Source organism: Elephas maximus, chromosome 4, assembly GCF_024166365.1.
Source record: "Elephas maximus indicus isolate mEleMax1 chromosome 4, mEleMax1 primary haplotype, whole genome shotgun sequence".
In the NCBI taxonomy this organism is placed as follows: domain Eukaryota; kingdom Metazoa; phylum Chordata; class Mammalia; order Proboscidea; family Elephantidae; genus Elephas; species Elephas maximus.
Window position 1 is genome coordinate 53724560 of NC_064822.1, and position 27277 is coordinate 53751836.

Sequence of the window (27277 nt, forward strand, 5' to 3'; positions counted from 1 at the left end):
ACAGGTTGGGGAGCCAGACAGACCTAAATTCAAGTCCTAGCTCTGAACCCTATTGCTGTGTGATCTTAGAAAGATGGATCACTTACCCTTAGGTTCCGTTCTTGTAAATGGAATTGATAATAGCACCCACCTTAATAGTTAATATAAAATTGCATATCTAATTTCTACCTCTCCCATAGACTCATTTTTTTTTAATCCTATAAGGTTATTAACAGGAATACTATATTGTTGTAGTTATTAGGTGCCAATGAATCGATTTCTGACTCATAGTGAACCCATGTGACAGAGTACAACAACCCCATAGGGTTTTCTTGGCTGTAATCTTTGCAGGTCTTTCTCCTGTGGAGCCAGTGGGTGAGTTTGAACTGCCAGCCTTTCTGTTAGCAGCCAAGTGCTTAATTGTTGTGCTACCAGGGCTCCTTACTAGATACATAGAAGTGCTCAATAACAGTTTGATATTATTATTATTTTAATATTATTAAGTGACAGTGTCAGAAGCTCCAAGAGGGTAAGAACTGTTTTTATAAACTAGCTTTATAAAGGATTATATGTAGTTCTTATTCATTTAACTGTGGTTTAAAAATAGTGTTTGATGACGACAGTTTAAGCATGGAGATTGGCAGCTGATTGTAAAGTACAAACTTCCTAGGATCAAATGTCTACTGTTGAATAGTGTACACAAAATACATTTAAATTGAAGGAAAGAAGTAAGGCATTAGGACCTTGAAGTTCCAGTTCCCTAATGTAGGAAAGAAGTTCACTGATGCAGAAACCTGGAAGAGAATTTTATCTGTTTCACAAAATGCTAAAGACCCCTGATTAATCATCAACAGACCTAAAAATTGGTGTGATTTGAGGACAAGGAAAAGGACCTCTTACCCAAAGTGGCTTCCCTGCATATGTATCATGTTACCTCAGAGTTCTCATTACAAAATGTCTTTGTCCATTTGCAACTTAGATGGGTTTGGTTGTGTCTTAGTTATCTAGCTTCTATAACAGAAATACCACAAATGGATGGCTTTAACAAAGAGAAATTTATTCTCTCACAGTCTAGTAGGCTAAAAGTCAAAATTCAGGATGCCAGCTCCAGGGAAAGTCTTTCTCTCCCTTTTGGCTCTGGGGGAAGGTCCTTGTCATCAATCTTCCCTTGCTCTAGGAGCTTTTCAGCACAGAGACCCCCAGTTCAAAGGATGAGCTCTGCTCCTGGTGCTGCTTTCTTGGTGATATGAGGCCCCCCTGTTTCTCTGCTAGCTTCTCTCTTTTATATCTCAAGAGAGATTGCCTTATACTGTAGACTAATTTTGTAGATTGAGTCTACATAACTGCCACTAATCCCATCTCATGAACATCATAGACATAGGATTTATAATATATAGGAAAATCACATCAGATGACAAAATGGTAGACAATCACACAATACTGGGAATCATGATCTAGCCAAGTTGACAGATATTCTTGGGGAACACAATTCAATCCATGACAGGTTTATAAGATTGCTTTCCTTGAATAGAAACAGTAGGATATTAGAAAGGTATTTGTCTTCTGGAATGAGAATGATGCAAGAAGAAAACTGGGAAGAAAAACCTCAAAACAGAACTTTGAGGAGCTATTGTCTTCTTTTTTTTAATTACGTTTTTTCCCCCTAGGATGGATCTTTAGTCACCCCCCACATACTTAGTATAGGGTTGACTCCTTTGGATGGATTCAGCAGCTTTAAACACCCCAACATGTGCTTTCATCATATTATTTCAGTTAGTTGCACAGACTTTGCAGGGAGATAAAATCACCTCCCACTGTTTGGTCTTCCTAGCCTGCAGTAAAGACAATTTATTTAGGCTTATGTGGGCTGAATTGTTTTCCCACCTTGGAACTGGCCTAAAACTTTTCATTCCTTCTCAGGGCATCATCATTTCTAGACGCCTTTAGCAAGATGTTCTGCTTGGGGCTCCTGTGGGACTAAGTGTAAATGAGAAAAGAAAGATCAGATAATTGAGCTAACTAGTAGTTATTTGTTCCCCTCTGGAACCTCAGTCCCTGGCTTTGTCCCATATTTACCCTTTCTGTCTGCACCAAACCTCCTTTATCCTCAGGGATCCCTGGTGATTAGCTCTGTCAGAAGCTCATCTATTTCCCATACAGAATGGCTCAGGCAGAAAAAGATGGGCATTCTTTAAAGCTGGAGTGAGTGAGAAAAAGGGCCAGAGGAGAGCTAAGAAGAACCCCTCTGTCCCCCAGTGCCCAGTCTGAGGGCTTTGCCATATAGCCTCTGTTCAGGACTGATCTGGCATTCAAGGAAGATGAACATCTATGAGAGAATTTCAGAACACATACACACACAACCTCTCTCTCTCACGCACACCCCATGTATTATATTGTCAAAGAACTGTTCTGATTGACTATGGAGAACAAATATATCTGGCTGGCAACCCACAGGGAAATCTGAAAGGACTTTATCGGTAAGGGAAACAGGAATAATACAGGATCTTTTTTCACCCAAGTTTATTTTAGCACCTGCTGACGCAAAGACCAGCTTCTCAAAACATTGACGTTAGGGGCTATGTCATTTTTAGAACATTTAATCCCTTTCAGGTGAAGCTTTATGAAAGGCTTGATGGAAAGGGTCTGTTAATCTGATTCCCCAAACAAGACATAATTTTTTCAAGATGTCCAGAGGATAAAGGCTGGGATCCAAATCCAGTCAATGACTTGGAGGTCTCAGCACCCAGATACAAGAGGGCACATCTAATCAGGCAAGATGGTGAGACTAGAACATCTCCCTCACCGCCCCAACAAACGGTAGTGTTCCACCTACCAAGAGAGAATTTCCTCAACTTCCTTCCTCCTCTCATGGTGTTATCCCAAAATTATCTAAAACATTTATCATATTTGTGGCCCACTCTTAACCTCCTTTGCTCTTCCTCCTAAGTAAATGTTATCCTGGGTCTGTTCTCCTGTGCACTGATCCATTTATCTCCTGGAGTTTCCTCCCTTCTTTCTTCGCATCTACATCAACTCCTTCCCCTCAGACTATGGTCACGAGCAAATATTCCATTTTAACTAAACAATCAAAAACCCAGTGGACCCTGGTCTTGCTTCAGTTGCTTTTCTATCATTCTCTTCTTCATTTAATATCTGAGGTTTTCAAAAGAGTAATTTTTGCTCATTTGTTCTTTACTTATTCATCCATCAGCCTTTTTTTGAGGGTCTCTAATGTGCTAAGGGACCCCTGATGTTGCAGTGGTTAAAAGCTGTGGAAGCTAACCAAAAGGTCAGCAGTTCAAATCCACCAGCTACTCCTTGGAAACCCTATGGGCAGTTCTACTGTGTTGTACAGGGTCGTTATGAGTTGGAATTGACTCGATGGCAATGAGTTTAATGTGCCAAGAGGTAGCATATGATCAAAAACCAATTGTACTGAAGGGAGAAGTCCAAATTGCACAGAAGGCATTGGCAAAAAACAAGGCTACAGGAAGAGATGGAAAACCAATTTAGACATTTCAACAAACGATATCAATACTGGAAGTACTTAGTTGTTTATGCCAGGAAAGTTGGAAGACAGCTACCTGGCAAAAGGACTGGTAAAGATCCATATACATTCCCATTTTAAAGAAAGTGATCCAATGGAATGTGGAAATTATTGAGCAATATCATTAATATCACACACAGGTAAAATTTTGCTGAAGATAATCTGAAAAATGGTTGCAACAGTACATCAACAGGGAACTGTTTATTTAGGTAGAACCTCTAAATAAATGCTAGTTGAATGAGAATTTATGAATGCTAAAAGTGGCACAATATCTTTGAGATCAACTTTGATGATGGTAACAGGAATCAAAGTAAGAGAAGTCTTACGGGGGAGGGCAGAACCAGGGAAGAAAGCATTAAGAACCATTTGCACACTCAATTCATTGTCCCTTTTCTTATCATCAAGAGGTTCTCCTACCCATCACTTTTCTATTCAAGCCTGGGAGGATTTTGAGTTTGGTTTTTAATCACAGGGGTCATTTCCCTTTTAGAACTGGAGGAGTTTGGCTGGTTTCACAGGCAAACCACGCTTTCCACAATGATGCAGCAGAACAGAACTCCTTCAGCCTTCATGGAAGGAAGCTTTAGACCTTCAGGGCCTGAAGATGAGGAAGGAGTATTGGAATTGAGACAAGCACACAGATCAACGCTTTGAGTTTGAATTCTGAGCGACCAAGTGAAATGTTTGGGGCTTCTACCTTTCAATCTTAAAGGAGGGCTTCAGCAGGATTCATCTGGACCAAACATTATTCTTTGAAGAAGTCAATGTCTTTTTATCCTTATTCTAATGAAGATAAGATTAGAGCTCAAGGTTAAGAGGTTAAGAAATTTGCCCAAGGTCATACAGCTATTATGAATCTAGATCTTTCGACTTCTAAGGCAAGGCACTTAAACTCTCTGATGCTATTTAAGCAAAGATGAAAAAATCAGCTTGAAGTTTCTCAGAGGAGTGAGTCAATTCTCAACTATTTAAATGGACATAAATGCCTTTTCTCTTTCAATCTATGCATTTATCAGAAGTCATCTCAGAAAAAGATATAACCACTTGCCACTGAGTTGATCCCTACTCATGGTGACCCCATGTGTTTCAGTGTAGAACTGTGCTCCATAGAGTTTTCAATGACTGGTTGTTTGAAAGTCGATTTTCAGGCCTTTCTTCTGAGATGCTTTTGGGTGGACTAGAATCTCTAATCTTTCAGTTAGCAGCTGAGCCTGATAACTGTTTTCACTACGCAGGGCTCCAGAAATAAATTTGGCAGGTGATTAAGGTTAAGGGAAGGATAATATAAGATGCTCAGAGGTAAAGCAACTTCCTGTCAACCTCCCTTCCTAGTGGGAAGGCTCTAAAAGAACAGCAGGTCCTAAACTTCCAGTGGAGCTTATCACCCAAACTTTGTCAGGGCTCTAGAGAAATGATTTCCTTTACTGATACCTCAATACTTTTTAACTTTGCTAAATGCCACTTAATTCTATGTATTTCTTTTTGTTGCTGATACCATGGCAAATCCATTAGTAGCTTATTAGCTAGGGCTGTTGGAATTGAGCTGATTCTAGTTAAGGACCTGAGTGCTTAAATTAGTTTGTGGAGCTTCAACCAGTGCCAGAAGAGATTTTTGTCTAGGCTAATAAGAGCTTGATAAATGCCATAGCACAACTGGAAAGTGTTGGCAATCCGAAGCAATAAAACCATTAATGGTTTTCAATAATTCAGCCAGTAAAGGTCACACGTTAGTCAGATTTGGGATGAGCAGAGGGTGGGTGTTGGAGTTAAAGAGTAATCTTATTGGGAATCTAATAAATTTGCCAGGTTTGGGGAAAGGAAACAAAACAATGTTGAAGATAGGAGTTCAGGGGAAGCATGACTGTATTGAAAAAATCCTGCTAAATGTTAAAGTAGTGCATTAGTTCCTGATAACTTTTAAGGCCTTGAGTTGCTCACTTGTATAATAGAAATAGTTGGTAAATTTGGGCTTACAGTGAAAGTGGTAAAAAATAATGCTTTCCATTTGTAAAGCTCTTTATTCTTTCCTTAGCCATTGGCTCTCTGATTTGAATCTCACAATTAGTCTATGAAATCATTAAGACAGTTGAGTCTGGAGTGGCTTAAAATATGGTGCTACTTAGAGGCAGGACAATGAAGGTGTGAAAAATAATACTTTCCATTTATAAAACTCTTTATTCTTTCCTTAACCATTACACCTCTCATTTTATTTATTCTCACAGTAAGTCTATGAGATCACAAGTCTCTGAGACTGTGCAGTCTTTGAAGGCCACTTCCAGTTTTCAATTTCGATGCTATAAGTTTAGACCCAAGAACATACATAACAAGGACATTCTTATGTGCAATCAAATTCTGTTTAGTTTAACATAAATAATAAGAAAAACCCATTGTCATAGGCCAGCCCAACTTATGAATACCAATACCTTCCATTTTGCCTAATGAGGTCATTCCTTCTCTATAAGCAGGTTGGTACCTTTGGAAAATTTTAAAGGCAGGACATTGGAGGCTGGGGCATTATTTTAAGCCAATGTTTTGGTTCCTATGTTCAGTGGTAGTGGTATATTTAATATATAATATAAATAACTTGTAAAAATGACATGGAGGCAGTGTCAGACCTCCTCCAACTCTACAAGGGGGAAGGAGAACCAAGATCAACAGCTCAAGGCTGACTCCCCATGAGGCAGACGCCAGACAAGTCTCCTCTCTTCACCACCTTTACCAATTCTGACACCAATCATACGTCCCACGGCACTCTCTACTTCTCTCCTGAGTTTGATAATTCATAGCAATGGCCACACAGAACTCACAGACCATACTCACAATTATGGGGTTTACTAGGGAAGTAACAGGCTACACTTCAGGCTCAGGAACACACAAGAATACAGTTTTTCCATCAGGACAGCCTCTTCCCAGCCATGCTTCACAGGCATACCCTCGCTGGCCCTAGGCCTCTACCCAAAGGCACTCAGCTTTCTCTCTTCATGGGCTGGGAAGCCCACCATGCTGTATCCTGCTGCCAGGTCTCTGCTGGCTCCTGGCTATTCTCTCCTTTTCTACATCTGGGGTGGGTCATTTCCAGCCCAGTGGGATGGCAAAACTGTCCAATCTCTTTGGTGGGCCACGCAGTCTGCACAGTCCTGCCCAATCACTTGTGTGGGAGTTACAAGACCTGCTAAAAAGTCCACACAAAAGAGGTCCATCACACTGCATACATACATACATACATACATATGTAGGACCAAGCCTGGACCAATGATGAAAGAGTGTCATAAACCCAGTGTTATAATTAATATAATTCTGTGCCTTTGGATTAAAAAAAAATTAAATGGACAAAAAATCCTAAACATATTCCAAATATGACTTTTTTTTTTTTTTTTTTTTTAACACGTCTACTGGTTCAATCTACCAGCATTTCTTCCCTGGATTATTGCAATAACCTTCTAACTGGTGACCCTGCTTTTGCCCTTGTCCTCCTTTGGTTTATTCTTGACATAGTTGTCTTGTTAAAACATAAGTCAAATTATGTCACTTCTCTGCTTGAATCCTTCCAGTGACTTGCCATTTGTCTCAGAATAAAAGTGAAAATCCTAATAAGATCCCCTGTGGCCCTACACAGTCACCTTATGTCTCCCTCCTCAGTTCCACTTTGATCTCATCTTGAACTCCTATTCCTTACTCAGTTCACTTCAGTCTCTTTGTCTTAATTGCCCGTCCTTTAACAAGTCAACGTATTTGCATCTAGGGTATTTGCTTGGGCGATTTTCTTCTACTGAAATGTTCTTCCTAATATAGTATACCAAAATAAATAAATATTTGTTGAATGAATTAACTGATGATGAATGTAAACTTCATGTAGGCAGGGACTTTTGTCTGTTTTGTTCACTGCTATATCCCCAGCACTTAGAAGAGTATACATTAGAGCAAAAACTGCTATACAATTTGCGAAATGAAAATATATGACCTCTTATAAAACAGTTATTAAGAATTTCAAGACAGTGATAGCAGACTATTAAACCAAGGGGCACTCTCTTCTGAGAGTCGGTTACATGCCCATAAAGCAGACCTTATACAGGAGTTACGTAGTAGGCACTAAAAATAATTATTGAGTGAATTAATGAATGAATGATCTCACCCGATCATCTCAAAATCCCATAAGGTAGTAGGTACAAATGAAGCTCAGGGCAGTACATGACATGTGCAATTTTACATAGTTTATAAAATTAAGTGGTAGAATTCAACATCAGAATTTATGATTGTAATTTACTGGACCTTTCTATTACTCTATGCATCCTCCAGCCTAATTATGTTCATATTTATTGCAACCAAATTCCAGCACAAGAAAATAATTCGGACTGCTTTAGAATTTTTGTAGAAACTGTAGATTCGTTACATATCCTGACTTCTCTATATTGGTGTTTTTTTTTTTTTTTTTTTGATGTCCTTAATTCTACCAACAGTCTCTTCAAGGCAATCTAGGCTTTTAGGCTTTAACTATTAGGCACCTTAAAATTCTTCCAACCTCCACTCATTACCCAATTCCAAAACCACTTCCACATTGTAGGTATTTGTTAGAGAAATATCCTACCCTCGGTACCAAATTCTGTCTTACTTATCTAGTGCTGCTATAACAGAAATACCACAAGTGGGTGGATTTAAAAAACAGAAATTTATTTTCTTACAGTTAGGAGGCAAGAGTCCCAATTCAGAGTGTCAGCTCTAGGGGAAGGGTTTCTCCATCGGCTCTGGAGGAAGGTCCTTGTCTCTTTGAGCTTCTGCTCCTGGGCGATCTTCATGTGGCTTGGCATCTGTCTTTCACCATCTCTACTTTTCTTGTTTGCTTGTTTAATCTCTGTTATATCTCAAGAGAGATTGACCTAAGACACACACTACACTAATCCTTCTCATTAACATAAAAACAAAAACCCGTTTCCAAAGAAGATTATAACCACAGATATATATTAAAAAAAAAAAAAAGCAAACCAAACCCATTGCCATCAAGTAGATTCCAACTCATATATAGGGGCTAGGATTTACAATACATATTTTTGGGGGACACAATTGATCTATAACACCTTCACAATAGGAGATCTGAATTGTCACCATAGCATGCTCAAAAGTAGAGAAAGGGAAGAGAATTTAATGAAGAAACTATCCACAAAGTTTAATGGGTTTAAGGGAACTCCTAAAAAGGATGGGAGTAGGAAGCAGCTACCATTTCTCAGTCTGAAGGGGCAAAGGGAAGAAGCAGTTACCAAAACCCTGCCAGACCTGTAGCTGTGGGCAAGCACCACCTGAGGGAGCTATGGCCTTTGGTAAAAGTGCTGCCACTGCCCACCACCAGCCCCCAGAAGGGAAGAATCTGGGAGTTAAAAAACCTTGCCTCTCTCTCTTCCCCTTCTCTGATCTTCTGCTGGTGACCTATGTTGGCCAAATCCTCCTGGAAGCCAGGGTAAAGAAGCCTGTTAAAGTTGTCCAAATGGATCAGTTTTGGGGGGTACAGAATTGGGTGGATAATGGTGACATGTGGATTTGGAGGAGAAAAGGGAACACCCAACATACCCACTTATCATACTCCTTTCTTGACTTGTTTCTTCATAAGACTTGAGGGCAGTGGACCTGTGTGTTTGGAACTTGCATTCCCAGAACAAAGCCCCAGGGCCAATTTTTTCAGAAGTAGGCTACCAAGTCCTTCTTCCTCATCTGTCTTAGTCTGGAAACTCCACTGAAACCTGTCCACCAAGGGTGGCCCTCCTGGTATTTGAAATATCAGTGGCAAAGCTTCAATAGCATAGCAATATGTGAGCCACTATAGTACAACAAACTGACCAGAGGAGTTGTGGAATGACGTCAAGGACATCACACATGAAGAAAGCAAGAGGTCGTTAAAAAGACAGGAAACAAAAGACTAAAATGGATGTCAGAAGAGAATCTGACACTTGCCCTTGAACACAGAGCAGCTAAAGTGAAAGGAAGAGATAATGAAGTAAAAGAGCTAAACAGAAAATTTCAAAGGGCAGCTCAAGAAGACAAAGTAAAGTATTATAATGGCATGTGCAAAGAGCTGGAGTTGGAAAACCAAAAGGGAAGAGCACACTCGGCATTTCTCAAGCTGAAAGAACTGAAGAAAAAATTCAAGCCTCAAGTTGCTATATTGAAGGATTCTATGGGGAAAATATTAAATGATGCAGGGAGCATCAAAAGAAAATGGAAGGAATACACAGAGTCACTATACTAAAAAAAAATGGGTGGACATTCAGTCATTTCAGGAGGTAGCATATGATCAAGAACCGGTACTGAAAGAATAGGTCCAAGCTGCACTGAAGACATTGGCTAAAAACAAGGTTCCAGGAATTGACAGAATACCAACTGAGATGTTTCAATAAATGGATACAGCACTGGAAGCCCTCGCTTGCCTATGGCGAGAAATTTGGAAGACAGCTACCTGGCCAACTGACTGGAAGAGATCCATATTTGTACCTATTCCGACGAAAGGTGATCCAACAAATGTGGAAATTATTGAACAATATCATTAATATCACACACAAGTAAAATTTTGCTGAAGATCATTCAAAAGCAGTTATAGCAGTACATTAAGAGGGAACTGCCAGAAATTCCAGCCAGTTTCAGAAGAGGACATGGAATGAGGGATATCATAGTTGATGCCAGATGGATCATGGCTGAAAGCATAGAATACCAGAGAGATGTTTACCTGGGTTTTATCAACTGTGCAAAGGCATTCGATTGTGTGGATCATAACAAATTATGGAATAACATTGCAGAGAACGGGAATTCCAGAACACTGAATTGTTGTGCTCTTGAGGAACTTGTACATAGACCAAGAAGCAGTCATTTGAACAGAACAAGGGGATACTTTGTGGTTTAAAGGCAAAAAACGTGTGTGTCAGGGTTGTAAAGTTTCACCACACTTATTAAATCTGAGGAGCCCCAGTTGCACAGTGGTTAGGAGTAAGCCAGAAGGTCAGCCATCTGAATTCACCAGCCACTCCTTGGAAGCCTGATGGGGCAGTTCTACTCCGTCCTATGTTTGGTACAAGTCAGAATTGACTCAAGGGCAATGGGTTTGGTTTTGGTTTTATTCAAATCTGTATGCTAAGCAAATAATCTGAGAAACTGGACTGTATGAAGAGCATGGCATTAGGACTGGAAGAAGACTCATTAAGAACCTGCAATATGTAGATGACACAACTTTGCTTGCTGAAAGTGAAGAGTACTTGAAGCATTTACTGATGAAGATCCAAGACCATGGCCTTCGGTATGGATTACACCTCAACATAAAGAAAACAAAAATCCTCACAACTGGACCAATAAGCAACATCATGATCAACACAGAAAAGATTGAACTTGTCAAGGATTTCATTTTACTTGGATCCACAATCAATGCCCATGGAAGCAGTAGTCAAGAAATCAAATGACTCATTGCATTGGGCAAATTGGCTGTAAAAGACCTCTTTAAAGCATTAAAATGCAAAGATATCACTTTGAGGACTAAGGTGCACCTGACCCAAGCCATGATGTTTTCAATTGCCTCATATGCATGTGAAAGCTGGACAATGAATAAGGGAGACTGAAGAAGAATTGATGCCTTTGAATTATGGTGTTGGCAAAGAATATTGAATATACCATGGACTGCCAGAAGAATGGACAAACCTGTGTTGGACGAAGTACAGCCAGAATGCTCATTAGAAGTGAGGATGGAGAGACACTCTCAAATACTTTGGACATGTTATCAGGAGGGATCAGCCCCTGGAGAAGAATCTCATGCTTGGTAAAGTAGAGGGTCAGTGAAAAAGGGGAAGACCCTCAACAAGATGGATTGACACAGTGGCTGCAATAGTGGGCTCAAGCATAACAATGATTGTGAGGATGGTGTAGGACTGGGCAGTATTTGTTCTTTGTACATAGCATTGCTATGAGTTGGTACCTACTGGACAGCACCTAACAACTAACAACAACAGCCCCAGGGCAGATACATTCATTGTTGTTGTTGTTAGGTGCCATTGTATAATAGAACTTCATAATTATTTGTATGTTTGAGTCCATTGTTTTGGCTATTGTGTCAATCCATCTCATTGAGAGTGTCTCTCATTTTTGCTGACTCTTTTCCAACCATGATGTCCTCTCCTAGTGATTAGCCTGTCCAGACATTATGTCCAAAGTAAGCAAGCCAAGTCCTTGTCATCCTAACTTCTTTTTATTTTATATTTTTATTTATGTATTTTTTTTTCTTAATTGTGTTTTAGGTGAAAGTTTACAGCTCAAGTTACTTTCTCACACAAGAATTTATACACATATTGTTATGTGACATTAGTTGCAATCCCTATAATGTGCCAGCACATTATAGGGATTGTGCAGTTCCTGTCCCTTCCTGCCTTCTCATCCTGCCTTGGGACAAGAGCTGTCCATTTGGTCTTGTGTATCTGTTTGAATTAAGAACTCACTCTTCATGAGTATTGTCCTATGTTTTATAGCCCAGTCTAGTCTTCATCTTAAGAGTGGGCTTTGGGAATGGTTTTAGTTCTGGGTTATCAGTGTCTAGGGGCCATGGCTTTGGGGATTCCTCCAGTCTCGGTCAGACCATTAAGTGAGGTCTTTTCATGTCAATTTGAGTTCTGCTCCATACTTTTCTCCCACTCCGTCAGGGACTCTCTGTTGTGTTCCCTGTCAGGGTGGTCATTGATGATAGCCAGGCACTATCTAGTTCTTCTGGTCTCAGGCTGATGGAGTCTCTGGTTTATGTGGCCCTTTTGTCTGTTAGGCTAATATTTTTCTTGTGTTTTTGGTGTTCTTCATTCTGCTTTGTTCCAAGTGGGTTGGGACCAAGTGATGCATCTTAGATGGCTGCTTGTAAGCTTTTAAGACGCCAGACACCACTCATCGGATGGAGTGCCGAACATTTTCTTAATCAACTTTCTTATGCCAATTGACCTAGATGTCCCCCAAAACCATGGCCCCCAGACCCCAGCCCCATTTCATCCTCACTTCTAAGGAGTATTCTGGTTGTATTTCTTCTAAGACTGATGATACATACATAGTAGGTCTTTAATAAATAATTAGTAAATAAATGATCAAGTGAATTAATGAGAAAGAGATTGGAATAGAGAGGATATAATCAAAGTCACCTTAGGTGAAGGAATAGAACCTTACTGAGTTAGTCTAACAGATAGGGAACATTTCACAGAAATGCTGGGGAAAAAAACCGATCTATTCCAAGAAGGTGAGTCAAGTGTGCTGAGCCTGCCCTTCCTTCATCCTGATTCAATTTTCTGTGGGCTGCTGCTGATGGTATGGAGGAAAGAGAACGGGAAGAGTTGGCCATCTAATTTATTTTACCTCTATCCCAAGTTCCTTTCCCTGTATCTGCTCTCTCTCTCTCTCACCTACTCTTTTTCCCCTCCTGCCATTGACGTAACTGGGGGTGGGGTGGGGTTAGAGGGAGGGAGAGAGGAGTTGAATGACTTTAACAACAGGAATTGAGAAAAGAAATCCTGGTTGAATTTGTTAAGGGAGTGAATTTAGTTTATTTTCCAGAAAATCTTAATCACCTCCCCACCCCAGCCACATGTATTGTCTTAGGCCTTAAAAAAAAATGGTGATGGTGACAAAGGGTCAAATGCTGTTGATTCCTGGGGGTAGTAGAAAAAAAAGATTATCCTTATTTCAAATAACTGGTTTGCTGCTCTCTAAATCAGATGATTACAATTTTGTTAAATTACTGATTTTTTTTTTCTTTTGCCTTGGCATTTGGAAACCAGGGCTTCGAACAAGTTCATTCAGGTTTGAACCCCTGCTGATAATTTGCATCTCTAACTGGTTCCCTACTTATACTGAATCAGAATCTACATTTTAACAAGATCTTCAGGTAATTCTTATGTATAACTTCGTGGGAACTTGTTGAAAATGCATATTATCGGAAGGGAACTTGTTAAAGATAAAATTTTCAGCAGGGGTTTGAACTGGAATGAACTGGTTTGAAGACCTGCCAGAAACCCCAAGCTAAATTCAATGCCTAAACTCAAATAGAATAAGAATAATTACTTTATCATATATACATTTTTCTCCTTATCCTAAGGCTTTGTTTTTCTATTTCTATTTTAGAAGCTTTACATTATAGTTTTGAAGAATTAACACCTTTTAAAAATATTTCTGGAATATGGTGGAGTACAGATAGATAATCAACAAAATAAGTGGAGTTGGCTCAAGTTAGATATTTCAGTTTTCGGGCCTGACTCACTTGGGAAAACCCATAAGAGCTGAGGATAACCAAACCTAATTTAATTTCTAGGAAATAATCAAAAGGACCAAAAAATAGGAACTGACCATTGGCCATGACTGTGCTTTCTGCATGGCCGCAAATTAAGTATAGTTAGTGCAAAAGAATCTGCACTCTCTTTGATTTCGTGGCCATCTAGAATCGAAGCTGCAGGCACAGAGAAGCCTATCTGTGCCCAGCTGCTGTTGAAGAGAAAAAAATCACAAAGTTTAGTAAAGCAAAAAGAAAGTTTTATTTGGCATATATTAAAGAAGGCAAAAGTGGAAAATTGGACAAGCATGCTGCTACAGTAGTGTCTGCCCAAGTCCAGAGAATATTACAGAATAGACAAAAGTGGGAAAATGGACAAGCATGCTGCTAGAGCCATGTCTGCCTGTGTCCAAGGAATGTTACAGGACCATCAGTATATATTAACTTTAGCGTTAGAAATGGGCAAAACCATTGAAAACTTCACCTTTTCACAGATTGGCTAGAAACCGTGATCCTACATTTTGAATTGTTTTTCTTAACAATCATTGATACGGGTTTTGGTAATGACAGTCAGGAGGGTCTTCACTGGTCCAACAAAATTTCTATTTACTAAATGGAACCAGGGATATCACTGCTGATGTCAAGTGGATCCTGGCTGAAAGCAGAGAATACCACAAAGATGTTTACCTGTGTTTTATTGACTATACTAAGGCATTTGACTGTGTGGATCATAAAAAATTATGGATAACATTGCAGAAAATGGGAATTCCGGAACACTTAGTTGTGCTCATGAGGAATCTGTACATGGATCAAGAGGCAGTTGTTCGAACAGAACAAGGGGATACTGCATGGTTTAAAGTCAGGAAAGGTGTGCATCGGGGTTGTATCCTTTCTCCATACCTATTCAGTCTGTATGCTAAGAAAATAATCAGGGAAGCAGAGCTATATGAAGAAGAACGGGGCATCAGGATTGGAGGAAGGCTCGTTAACAACCTGCATTATGCCAATGACACAACCTTGCTTGCTGAAAGTGAAGAGGACTTGAAGCACTTACTGATGAAGATCAAAGACCACAGCCCTCAGTATGGATTACACCCTCAACATAGAGACAACAAAAATCCTCACAACTGGACCAATAAGCAGCATTATGATAAATGGAGAAAATACTGAGGTTATCAAGGATTTCATTTTTACTTGGTTACACAATCAACACCTATGGAATCAGCAGTCAAGAAACCAAAAGATGCATTGTGTTGGGCAAATCAGCTGCAAGAGATCTCTTTAAAGTGTTGAAAAGCAAAGATGTCACCTTGAAGACTAAGGCGTGTCTGACTCAAGCCATGGTGTTTTCAATGACCTCATATGCATGTGAAAGCTGGACAATGAATACGGAAGACCAAAGAAGAACTGACACCTTTGAATTGTGTTGCTGGTGAAGAATATTGAATGTATCATGGACTGCCAAAAGAAAGAGCACATCTGTCTTGGAAGAAGTACAACCAGAATGCTCCTTAGAAGCAAGGATGGCGAGACTGCGTCTTATATACTTTGGACATGTTGTCAGGAGGGATCAGTCCCTGAAGGACATCGTGCTTGGTAAAGTACAGGGTCAGCGGAAAAGAGGAAGACCATCAATGAGATGGATTAATACAGTGGCTGCAACAATGGACTCAACAACGATTTTAAGGATGGTGCTGGACCGAGCAGTGTTTCATTCTGTGCATAGGGTCGCTATGAGTCAGAACTGACTCAACAGCACCTAAGAATAACAACAACAACATCTACTTCATAGAGTTATTGTGAGAATTAAGTGTGCCAATGTTTGTAAAGTACTTAGAACAGTGGCTGGTATACAGTAAGCTCTTGATGGTGTTATTTCTTATCCTGATCATCATCATATTTATAACACCAGTGTTCCGTACACAGTAATCATCCATCTGCTCACTGACGGACTATAACTAAGGCTGGAAAAGGATTCAAGAGTTGCAGCCCCCAGATCTTTATTCATGAGACTGCAATCTCCATTGTCTTTTTTTTTTTTTCCTAACAGTTGTTCCTGTTGGAAAGATCCAAACTAACTGTGTTGGACTCCTGCTTCAGTACTTACGAAGTCTATAACTCTGGGCTGGTTATGCATCTTTTCTTCGACTGTAAGACGGTATGAGTGGCTCAAGCTCTAAGCTTAGTGTCTTATTTGTATTACTGTTCTAAATGCCTGTCTCCCAAACCACTATGGCTTCATCTACACTTGGCCTTCTAGTATTCAGGATACTTAGCATGATCTCATTTGCAACATAGCGCTCAATGGAAAAAACGAACTAAATGACCAAAAATTTAAAAATGAAAAAGAATCCAGTTTGAATAGGACTGTATTAGGAAAAACCCTTTTCTGACTGTTTTGTGCCATTTGGCTCCCCCTGCTGGTCCCATAGACTGAGGTGGAGAGCACCATCCAGTCTTCAGAGTTAGCTGAAAGCAACACAGGAGGAGCAAATGATAACAGTTATTACCATTGTAAACATCAAAGACCTAATACATAGATGAGTTCGCATTGAATTGTCAAGCGCCCCACCCAAGCATACAGTTAGACAAGAAGTCAAGTGTAAACAACCAGAACATGGTGCTTGCAACTACATTTTTGCTGTTGTTAGGTGCCGTGGAGTCGATTTCTACCTCACAGCAACTATATTTTAAGCCAAAGGAAAAGTTGGGTTAGTTAGATGGGCTGTAAATTACATGGATCAAAACTTGCTGATGGAGAACTATAGTGTTAGAGTCTAGCACATGGTGCCTGCTATGTAATATATATTTGTTGGGTGAAATTGTTACTATCAGATGTTACATTTGTGGGTCTGCAATGTAGACACAAAATTATGGTAGATTTTTTTTTTTTTTCCATTTAGTGGTCAAGGAGAATCCTAATGGCTTAAAATGAGGAAAAACCAGTTCCTATAGAGTCAGTTCCGACACGTGATGAGTCCGTATGTGTCAGTATAGAACTGTGCTCCATAGGGTTTTCAATGGCTGGTTTTCCAGAAGTAGATCGCCAGGCCTTCCTTTGGAGGCAGCTCTGGGTGAGTTTGAACCTCCAACCTTTCAGTTAGCAGCCAAGAGCATTAACTGTCTACACCAGCCAGGGATTCCAAATTGAGGAAAGGATCTCAGTTAAATCCTTCAAATAACAGGAGGGAAGAATTAGCTGAGGGATGGGACCAGTGCTTCAGAACTCATTGCCAGAAATGTTAGTTTAGGGGTAAGATGCTGGGGTGTTCTCAGCTATCAGCATATTTTAGGAGTGTTTAAGGAGCAATTAAAGGTTATGGAAGTAATTAAAAGAAAAGGCACATAGGTGGGAGGGTTGAATCACAATTTATTATGATTATGACGCACTCAGACAGTATGAACCCAGAGCTGTCCAGACCAGTTTGGGTAAAATATTCCACCTTCATTATGTCACCTCTCTCTATAACCCATTATTTTAACTTAAAAAATAGCTATTATAATACCACCTATAAATGATACAACATTTTAAAAGATTAAAAAAATAACTCAAACTCATAGCTATTTTTCAGTTTAAGTAATCTTTGAATATATTCCCATGTGAATACAAAACCAAAAAAAATAAACCTGGTGCCTTTGAGTAGATTCCGATTCATAAATACCCTATAGCAACCCTATAGGACAGAGGAGAACTACCCCATACGGTTTCCAAGGCTGTAATCTTTACAGAAGCAGATTGCCACATCTTTCACCTGAGGAGGGCTGGTGGGTTTGAACCACCAACCTTTCTGTTACCAGCCAAGGCATAACCACCATGCTACCAGGGCTCCTTCCCATGTGAATACTCATGCAATATTTTTAGAATGCATATAATTTAGTTCGATTCTATATAATATTACATATAAGCATGTTTCCACTTATCTACAGTCTTCATGTGCCTTTTTAAATGACTGCAGAATATTTCTGGAAGTTGCTATACTGGGTCATCTTTAGTTGTTGGTTGGACATTTTGTATTTACAGTGTTTTCCCTTCTATGACTTCCTTGGCATAAAGTATCTTTACGTATATATACATTTTTCTTGTTTTTGAATTACTGAGTTTGAATTACTTGGGAATAAATTCAAAGTAAATAAATTCCCAAGTTTGGATTTAGTGGTTCAATGGCATAGCATTTTGATGCTGCATACTTTCTCATTAGCTATCACATAGATTTAGCACCTACGGTCACTATTCACCAACATGTGCTCCATACATGAGTGGGAAAATCTCCACTTGTTTCCTGTTCTGCCTTTGATCTAGCTGTTCTCACCATACTTCCTAGATAATGTGCTCCCTCCTTATCTGCTCAAAGAATATCATTCTTCCATATTCTAACACACACTGGTCTTTCTCCTTTTCAAGCTTCTATTTTACATATAGTTCTTATCATGGAAATTAGCACATTATTGTTTTCTAATAATTTCATGCAAACTAGTTTTATTCTCCTTGACTAGATTTCAAGCTACTTTGAGGACAAAGTCAGTAGATTATATATTCCTATAGCCTGATTGTTCCTATCTAAGGTGCTGGGCCCACTTTTGAAACTCAATAAAGGCTTATTGATCAATCAGTAAGTAGTTCTTACTCATAAGCTATTATTCCTTTAAGTTATTTTTATTCCAAAAATCTTTTGAGTTATTTTTTCAAAAACTTTTATTATGTTCCTTTGTTACTGTGAAAGATGATAGGGAAGGAAGTGAGATCTTGGATGTGTAGTTTAAATGCTTTGAAGATGAAATGGACTGAAATTGGCAATAAAAACTGAAAAACACCAAAACCAAAAGCAAAACAAAACTCGTTGTTGTCTAGTTGATTCCAGCTCATGCCAAGGAACATATAAACAAAAAATTTAATCCAAATATTGAACAGAATGTTGATGAATACAGCAGTTATCTATTGCCACAAATAGTGCAGGTAACTGTGTAAGGGAATTTAAAATCAAGGCGCCTGGCATATCTGATATGGCTGACCTGAGGTTTGAGCCCGACTTCCTTTTTAAAAGTTCCACTTTAACCCTAGCAACAATTGACTTTTGTACAGACCGTGTAGCCAAGAAAAAAATTTTTTTCCTGCGACTAAGCCAAAAGGAATGCCAACAGAATGCTCCCTAAGGATTGTTGCTCAAACCCTTTTGTGTAAAATGTTCTCAAGAAATAATTTTGCTTTAAGTCAGTTATTTTAACAATCCACTCTGGAAAAATCTATTTTGTAATCACCTAGGCTTTAGGTCACTCCTCCCTAACCAGATGGTTGATCTTTACATTTCAAAGGACTCCAAGCTGAAACTGATCCAGTCTACAATCAATCGTTAATCCCCGTGTCGGCCCATTCCTCTGCTATTATGCACTGTGGTCCAATTCCGCTGGCCCACATATGCTCTTTAAACCAACCCCTTTTGTAATGTCCAATCAAAATAGTGCACCTTAGGTTCTGTGTTCTCACCCTTTAAAAAGTCTCCACAGCTTCATCATTTTGGAAGTGTTTGTTTCACTCCATAAGATCCAATGTTTTCCCTGGTCTGGACTGTTTTGGAACTTTCAATAAATCTCCTTCCTTTACTTTAACAGAGTAAGCATTCATTTCTCTCAAACCACTCAAAAACTCAGTTTAAAATTATAACTATGTATTTAAGTCTTCTTTTCCCCCAAAACCTCAAGCAATCCTTTAGGCTGAGTTAGATGGGGCTGGGTGCTCATAGCGCCCTGTGCATTTCTCCTATCATTCCACTTACCAAGTTATATTGTAATTATCTGCTTATTTATCCAGCTCCACTGCTATATTGTGAGAACAGGGGTTGTTTCTCATTCATCTCTACGTACCTAGATCCTCTCAGCTACCTGGGTCACTATGATTAAAAGGATGGGTAGAATGTGTTGGATGGGAAAATGATAAAAGCAGTGTTCTGGAAGATTGTATCTTAATAAAAAAGAGATGCTAAGGTTTGTCATGGATAAACTCATTTAGTTTATTGCAAGGTAGTCATGACAAGGTACACAAGTAAGACCTCAAGGCATTCATTTAGCATTGGAGAATCTGAATTAACAATTACACTGTTAGTTTAAATGTTAGAGTTAAAATCTTTAGGCTTCAGGCTTTCACCTTTAATGAGTGGTCTTGGAGAGGAGACTTGACCACCTCTCGAACTCAGAGGACGTCCCCTATAGTTGTGTCTGAGTCAGTTCTGGCAAGCAGTATCTCAGCAGCTTCTCAGTATTCAGATAACCAGAGAGATCTTTTGCTTTTGTTTTCTTCTCCAAAAATGAGCAGAAATCCATAGGTTTACATGCCCTGTGTGCTGTCATGTTCAACTATAATTGATATGTTTCATTGCCGGGTAAAGAATCATTGTATGACATACTTATATTTTGTTAATTTATATTATGTTTTATTGCCAATTGGGAAATTGTCTGACATATATATATTCTTGTTTACTACATGCTTCAAGGCCAAGTTAATTAATTACAAATTATGGGAATTGCTTAGTGACATTCTTATATTTTGTTACTTTATAGAAATTTGATTAATGTTACATTCCATTATTACAGAGAGCAGGTGCATAGCCCAATTTAGGGAAGTTATTTACAATGCACTTCATATACTTCTATTATCTTATTTTCAAGGATAGAACAACTTTCTAACAACTTAGAGTTAATGGTTAAAGAGCATTACAGAAGCATATATATTTCTAAGTTTCTAACTTTATACTATAAGCAACTTATAGATAGGTGTCTAAAAGCATTATAAAAACATCCTAACAGTGTAAAAACGTTATAGACCCATACATAGTAGTGATGGTGACTTACACATATGTATTTTAAGAACATTACAGTATCAGATGTGATTTGAGAGCATACAGAAAGTGTACATAACAAGCAGCAAAGATGTTTAGGAGCTACTGCAATAAGCCAGGAGTGAGGAAATAAAATGGCTACAGTGGAAATGGAAAAGCAAAGATGGATGAAGGAAGAAGCTAACAATTACTCCACATTTTGGTGCTTGAATGACAGGGAAAACAGTATTATTACATTAAAGACAATGCAAGTCAAGAAAGGTAGCCCTTTTCAGAAGACGAGAAAAAAACCAAATCTGTTGCCATTGAGGTAATTCTGAATTATGGCGACCTCACATGCTACAGAGTAGAACCACTTCATAGAATTTTCTTGGCTGTAATTTTTACAGAAGCAGATCACCAGGTCTTTCTTCCATAGTGCAACTTTGTGAGTTCAAACTGCGAACTTTTAGGTTGGTAGTCAAGCGCAAACTCTTTGGGACTCAGGGACCTCAGGGACCTTCAGGAGAAGGGAAAAGCCAAAAAACCAAACCAAAACAAAACAAAAAAAACCCAAACCCATTGCCATCGGGTTGATTCCAACTCATAGTGGCCTATAGGACAGAGTAGAACTGCCCCATTGGATTTCCAAGGAGCATGTGGTGGATTCAAACTGCCAACCTTTTGGTTAGCAGCCAAAGCTAATGGTAGCTCTTAGCTACTGTGCCACCAGGGATCCTAGGGGAAGGGAAGAAGATGGAAATTAGCACTTCTTAATATATGAGGAGGTTCCTGGGTGGTGCAAATAGCTTGTGGTCAGTTACTAAACTAAATGTTGGCAGTTGGAACTCACCCCCTGGCACCACAGAGAAAGGTCTGGTGATCTTCTTCTGTAAAGATTATGGCCAAGAAAACCCTATGGAACAGTTCTACTCTGTAGCACATGGGGTGGCCATGAGTTGGAATAGACTCAATGGCAACGGGTAATACATGAGGTAGTTAGATTTAGCTATGGAAAGCTTGAGGTGACAGCTACCTCTTGAAGCATACAAGTGCAATAGGCAATTAAAGTGGAGGACTAGAGTTTGGGAGAACCGGGAGAAGAATTTCTTTGTAGAGTGGAGATGGAAGTAATGAAAATGGATATGATCACATGAGAATGCTAGAGATGTCTAGCACAAGAAGAATACCAGTGAATGGGTAAACATCCCTAAAGTATTTCCAAGTGCCTCTGAGAGCTAATCCAGCATAGTAGTTAGAAGCTGAGACTCTGACTAATTCTATAAATGCTGTTTTTCTTTCCGTCTGGTTTGTCAGCTTTCTGATGGATACTTGGATGTTAAATTTTCATGGTGTAAGGGACATTCCTTATTAGTAGCCATGTAGCACCTCTGGATACCCTCTTTCCATTCTGGTAATTTCTCTTATCATGAATCCTGCTCTCTCAAGGCAGATTCCATAAAATTCACATGTTCAGACTCCCTTGTCATGAAGGTAGGAACATGTGGCTTAGAATCCTCCACTTGTATGAGGCTTGGATGCAGAGGTGAGCAATGTGAGGAGATGACTGGGTAGCACAGTGGCAAGATAGTGGCAGTGGTGGGGCTTCCAGCCTCGGGACCCAAACAAAGTACAATGGCATTTGCACAGGAGAATCCCCCACCATATGAATGGGCATGTTCCTGGCAGCATAGGTGCAGGGTCTGGCTTTCTGGCCCCCTAGGAGATTCCATGAGCTACGTACTATGCTTTAATAAAGCATTTCCTTTTCTGCTTAAACTATCCAGAGTTGTCGGCAGCTAAGAAACCTTATCAATCATATAGTAAAAGATAAAAGAAAAGAAAAGAAAACAGACAAAAACAACATTATCCTGTATTTTATGCCAACTCCTAGATCAGCCTCGATAAGCACTACATCCTCGAAGAAAGATGTCTGAGCTCCTGGAGGATCCTATTTGAGCTGTACAGTTTGGCAAAAATGTGGACAGAAGCAGGTTAGAGTAGCTGGAGAGAGAACAGAGACGTTAAGGAAAGGATGCTGAGGATGGAATGGCTGTCAGAGTGGGCACTGGTTCAGAATTGTGTGGACCAACTGCAATTGGAATAGGAGGAGTTGAGAGGCAAAAAACACTGAGGTTCAATAGCCATACTGTAAACATATCAACAGCAGAAAGAGGTGTGAGACAGGTGGCTAAAAGCCTAGGCCAATGGAACCAGGAGATCTTCTGCAGCTGAAGATGGATGGCAGGCAAGGAGAGCACAGCTACACACTGGAGCTATCAATAAGACCATCTGTTAACTGCTAACGCGTCTTCCTCAACTTTAATGTCTCTGGGGAAGGCAGGAATCAATCTCCATATGGGGTTGTGACTTCTAATGAAGACAGGAAGGAAGGCAATTCCTGACATAAGTCTTGTTCTCCATTCTGGGTTGACTACACAGACTCATATTTAAAATTTTTGCTCTATCTCACTGGTTCCTGCACACCCCCACCCCCACCCCCGGCCTGGCAGAAAGAGGACAGGAGACAAGGACTTCAATTGTATTAAGTGCAGCAAAAAGATCGATCTGTGTTCTCTGCATTTGGAAATCAAATCAGAGTCAAATCTGATCATTGAGGCAAACAAGAAACTCATTTAAGTCATGGGCTTTGCTGGCCATGTCCATCATGTTTAATAGGGGAAGGAAGTGGTATTGGTTTGATGAGGCTGAGATGGGAACAAGGATTTGTAGGTATAACAGAGGCTAAAATAAAACAAGGATGGAGTCCCAGGACTTCTCCTTCCCACCCCATGTATGAGAAATTCTAATATACTCAATAGAATGATCCTGTACCTTTGTTTCGTGTCCCCAACACAGTAGCCTTGAGAGAAGGCAATGTCTAACTCTGGTGTAACTTCAGGAACACGACTCAAAATTATCTTTTTTTTTTTTTTTTTTTTAACTGTCATGTGGTTGGAATGATAATATTAGAGATTTTCTGCTCTGAGGCTTAAGAGTTTTCTGTCTTCAGGAAACCCAGACTTAGATTCAGAAGCTATGGAAAGACCAATTACTTTAACCGTCAGGGGCAAAACCAAAAACCAAAACCAAACCTCTTGCCTTTGAGTCGATTCTGACTCATAGCTGGCCAAGCCAGAAGGAAATGGGACACAGCATATTTGGCAAGAGGAGGGAGTAGAGGAAGAAGAGCTAAGAGCCAACCAAAGACTCACCAGGTCTGCTTCACAATCTTGTTCAGGGATAGCTCCAATCCCAAACATCATTGGAATTATTATTTTCTAAAGCTGATGTTTGCTGGAGTAAGTTAGGCTGTTAGACCTTCTGGTCTATGGAAGCTCACACTCTAAGACTCGGATGTTTTGTGGGAAGGCACAGCCACCTTTTCTTTGCTCATTGCAGATCAACTCTGTTTAAAAAAACAAGCTCCATGCAGTAGGAATGGCGTGTATCTTATTAGCACTCTATCTTTTGAATAGAGTAGGCCCTCAAACGTGTGAACAATGTATGGGAACCGCTATGCTTTTCAATCTATAACACCTCAGAGGAAAACAAATTCCGCAGGTTGACTACCCACTGTGTAAAGTGATAGTTCCTTTGCTTCTTCTTTTTTTTTCTTAACCAGTATTCATGTTCAAAAGAATAGGTGATTGGATTGTAAGTGGTTTTCAATTTCACTGTTTCTTGCCTTTTTTTTTTTAAGGAGAGAAACTATTTTTTTTCAAAGCAGTGTAACATTTTAGTGAAACTGAAATGAAATTTTACTTGGAACTTTAACATATAAAGAAAGGGACTTTAACATGAGCCGGGTTGCCTTGTTTGTAGTGGGGCAGTCCTTCCCTCACTCTCCCATTAGACAGCTCAGAAGATACTGCCTCAGAACCCTGGTGCTCTGGGAATGTGAAAACCCCTGGACTTTCCGACTCCAGTGCTCTCTCCTGTGAATACCTATTTCTTGAAGCACCCACCCAGGCATTTACAGAAACAGGGTCCACATTCTCTTTCTTTCACCTATTTTAGCGTTTTATACCCCTCTAGCATTGGGTTTATTAGGAAGTGCTTCTTTTCACCCAACCTCAATTTTTTTTTTTTGATGTTTCATTTCCATTTAGGAGAGGGAATTACATGACTCCAAAGTGACTTGAAAGTTGATTTTCTCTTTTTAGAATCTGGCCACAGTTAGGCTTCAGATAAGAACAGTAAAGAGATGTAAGGTCCATAATTATTTTATTCATTTTTTTTATCTTGACATGACTGGGTTTCTAGAATGAACAGAAACTGAATTTTTAAAAAATCACGTTATTCCCTCTTGAAAACATTTTCCTTGCCTAACCCTAAGCCAGGTATTGTAAACAGGGAAAATCCACACCTCTGATTAAGTGGATAGGTGATAAGTTCACTCTGATTTTGGCCACCAGGTCTTTCTTCTGCATGCCTCTGGGTGGATTCGAACCTCCAACCTTTTGTTACTAGCCTAGCACTTAGCCATTTGTGCCATCCATGGACTCCAATTATTGATATGGTTAGGTTTAAATCTTGTTGTTTGTTTTCTATTTGCTCCATCTGTTGCTTTTTTCTCATCTTTCTTTTTTCTTAGCTTATGTCTAAAACAACAATTCTCCCCACGGGGATCCCCGAGATGCTTTTGGGAGATTGAGGAGGTCAAAACTATTTTTGTAATAATAATATTAAGATTTTACTTGCCTCTTCCTTTGTATTGACATTGGCAGAAGCTGAGATCCACAGGACGTCAAAGTCATAATCGTGATTATCAGCCATCTGCTAAACTCCTACCTTGTAATTTCTTATGAAACTAAGCTGTCAACTTATGTAATACACATTTGCCCCGTGAGGCCAAAACAATTGTTGTTCCCACTAACAGACAAAGAAGCTGTGTCTTTACCTGAGGTCACGTAGATAAGAAGTGGAGAAATCGGAATTTGACTTCAGGTTGGCAATTTAAATACAACCAGTGGCATGGTGGGGAGAAAGGCCTGGCAATTTGCTTCCATAAAGATTACAGCCAAGAAAACTCTTTGGAATACAGTTTTACTCTGTAACACATGGGGTCTCCAGGAGTCAGAACTGGGCTTGGTTTATTTTTGGTTTCTGTGTTCAAAACCCTTGATTGCTCTTAACCACTATGCTCTCCTGCCCCACCAGTTGCCTCCTCTCTGGACGAGAATGGAGGTTGCTCCCTTTCTCTGCTACCCCTTACCACTTTTTTCAGTGGGTGTCTTCCACATTTAGAAAAATTCTGTCCTCCTATATGTTTAGTGTGTGAAAGCCTTTCCCTGACAGGTCAAGGTCACCACCCCCTCATCTCCTATACATTCTTCCCAGCATAACAGCCTGGTTATTATTATTAATTACTTTCATATTTAATGCTTAATTAAGAAGACTGGTGGGCTGGGTGGTATTATTAGGTGATGGATTCTGAGCTTGCTTTTCCTTTAAACCTTCTCCACCCCTTGCCCTTTATAATGGCTGATTCATAGGCTATTTCCTTATTACCATGAAATCTGGGGTGGAATAATCCTATTTCTGGTTGTCATTAGCATTTTTATTTTGAAGACCTTTTGAGTGATGGGTGTGGCATACTCGGAAGTTCTATCAGGAATTCAGATGATACCTGCCGAAGGAGTTTCCAGGCACAGTCTAAGAAACAGAGAAGAGGTGTGGATTATCTGAACCAGTGATTAATCCTCAAATCACATTTTTTTTTTCCAGGTTATAGTAGCATGCAGCCTGAATTACAATATCTCTCTATGGAAGAAAGCACAAGGAAGAAGCTAGTACACTGAGTACCCAGATGGGGATTACTGCACAGGCTCAAAGACAAAAGAACGAGTTCAGTTTCTTCCTGGAATCAGCCAAAGCCAGGATGCTCTCCAGGTTCCAAACCAGCTATTTTTAACCAGGAGTTAATCTTCAGGTCAGAGGTCCCTGGATGATGCAAACAGGCAGTCGACTGCTAGCTGAAAGGTTAGTGGTTTAAAGCTATTCAGAGGTACCTCAGAAGAGAGGCCTGGCGATCTGCTTCTGAAAGGTCATAGCCACGAAAACCCTACTGAGCAGTCCTACTCTGCACACGTGGGGTCACCATGAGTCGGAATTGACTCAATGACAACAACAACAGCCTTCGGGTCATCTGGGGTACGCGTAGGCTCTAATTCTAGGGATTCTGTTTCAGAAGGGTTCAGGGGTGTTTATTTTGGCAAAGGATTCCTGATGATTCTGATACAAACCTCATGGGTAAGATGGTGCACCAAGCACAATGGTCAGGAGGAGGCAGGCCTTGGGATTTATGGTCATTTATTTCTAGGCTGATGTCAGAAATGTGGAGCTTATTAAATGAGATAAATCATGCTTAAGTACAATGCCTAATACTCAGTGAATGACAATTATTATTGTTATTGGATCAGAAGGGAGGATAATCGTAGAACACAAACAGGAATTGAGGTCAAGGACACAGAAGAGCAGAGTCAGGTTGTAAAGCTAAGGGCAGTAAGAGCCAGGGTTAAGCAGGGTAGTGGAGACGCTGGACTTTAGGTAGAAAGGTAGAAACAGCTTCACCAGGGTCACAAGTGATCAAGGATCTTTAACACCAGAGCCTACCTAATGCCCACCCTCTCCTTTGCCTCCCCCTGCTTTGTTGGTTAACCTCTTCGAATTTAGCCT